The following is a 1,867-nucleotide window of genomic DNA, read 5'->3' as shown; positions in this document are numbered from 1 at the left end:
ACTCATGAGGTACCTTCTTGCCGTGGTAAACTGCTATGTTCCTAAGGGAAAGTTAAGTCTGGTTAGAGCGACATATCACCCCTAACAGTAATCCCCTAGGCTTATCATAGAAATGAGTTCTAGATAAAGAATAGAGTGTGCATGCAACCGTCTTCTAACATCATAATATATAATTCATGCAAACTAGGCATGCCGGCTCAACGGGGCGATGGCCTCCATCAAACACCTAGAACACGAAGTTCGTGCTCAATGGGGCGAACTCATCCATCAAGCACTCGAAACACGGAATACACAATTCCAACATAAATTAAACGCATGTATACATACGGTGGAAGCTTAAAGCATACAAGCAACACTCAGATCATTCACCCAATACACTTATAGAATTCAATCTGGCTAATATTTTACATGGAGAGCTAATCTGAGACAAAATTACTAGCATGCATGCAATCCAAGCGAATCCTACAAGTATTTCTTCCTAAATACCGGGCGGTGACTTACCTGGTTGATGCGTGCCTTTTTGCTAACGTTTCTTTGCCCGTGAGGTGTAAAAAATACTAATTTCTTTATATTAGATCCCTACTCACTTAAAATCAGTATTTGAACTGGAGCAAGGATAAAAATCGAGCAAATAGAGGGCAACCAGGCCAAAATGGTCGTTTCACGCGCGCTCACGTGCCAACAGTACACTGACCACACGCGTGGACATGCACTTACCACGCGCGGCAACCCCTGCGTAGTCGCGGGTCAGTCGGTTCAGTTTGGCTCGGCTCGGCTCGCATTTGCGGTTCGGCTCGGCTTTGCAGGCGACACGTGTCTTCGCCTCGCTGGAGCTGCATTGCTCTAGCCGACGGGCGACGTGTGTTCGACGCCTGTCACGCCGTCCTCCGCCGCTCGCCGACCGACCATTGGATCTACCAACCTTTAGTCTTGTTAAACATGTCCAAATAGCAACTCAATCCAACGATTGGATGTGAATATATGATTAATTTTCTTCTGCACGACGGTTCTGGAATCAAATCTGGTTGCAAAGTTTCTTTAATTACAGTTTTGTAATTAAGTGGAACTTTCGAGGAAATTTTTTTTAGTAATTTGTCACATTTAGAACCTTTTATTATTATTATTCTCCAAACATCCATAATTTTTCTTAAATTTCTTCATCCCTTGATGTTGCTTCTCGACCATCTTGAAATTCCTTCTCGATGAGGAATTAAAAATCGAGAAAGATCCTTGGTAATTGAAAAAATGACCTTTTTGCCATTTCTAATCTTTGTCCAAAGGCCTTAAATTCTTAAAATTACCTGTGTAGAAATGACTTGCTTAAGACTCTCTTGTCCTTGCTTGACCCTCTTATTTTCTTTCCTTGAATCCTTTGGATATTACACGGTCCGCTTGTTCTTATTCGAGCTAATTTCCTTTAGTTTTTTTGGGGTGTTACATCATAACTCATTACTTGGCTCCCGAATTCGTATTTATCAATCATAGTTTTATACATGATCCTAAGATGAATTCGTTAACTCTTTACTAGTCTCTATGTCGTACATCTACGTATCATAGATGTCACAGCCCAAAATTTGAATCTCGAAATTAAGAGCCGGACCAACAGACTATGCAATGAAATCGTGTAAGAACCAATAGAGAAACGAGATTTCACAAAAAGAAACTTTAACAATTATGAAGGAGGTTTAAAATCCAAAACAAGGTGTTCAAATATGAATAGTAAGTAAGCGGTTTACAAAACAATGCATGACAAATCTAAACAAAATTATGCACAGACTCCTAGACGTCCCGGGACACTCCTCTGTGGCATTAAGATTCAGCATGCATTCCCGCCTCGATCCCTGGCCTCACTCGCCTGAAAAAAAAA

The 1,867-nt window shown here is 41.1% G+C and overlaps 1 long non-coding RNA gene across 1 annotated transcript in view; it reads right to left on the bottom strand.

The window, feature by feature from the left end:
- Window positions 1-1,787: 1,787 nt before the first annotated feature.
- The window catches only part of LOC111440248, a 5,261-nt gene continuing 5,181 nt past the window's right edge, over window positions 1,788-1,867 (bottom strand). The window contains exon 3 of the long non-coding RNA XR_002709918.1: window positions 1,788-1,855. This is a non-coding gene — a long non-coding RNA (uncharacterized LOC111440248). The remainder of the gene's footprint in view (window positions 1,856-1,867) is intronic.

Source organism: Cucurbita moschata, unplaced genomic scaffold, assembly GCF_002738365.1.
Source record: "Cucurbita moschata cultivar Rifu unplaced genomic scaffold, Cmos_1.0 Cmo_Scf00162, whole genome shotgun sequence".
Taxonomy (NCBI): domain Eukaryota; kingdom Viridiplantae; phylum Streptophyta; class Magnoliopsida; order Cucurbitales; family Cucurbitaceae; genus Cucurbita; species Cucurbita moschata.
Note: the sequence above shows the minus strand (reverse complement) of the source record. Positions and strands in the feature narration are given on the sequence as shown.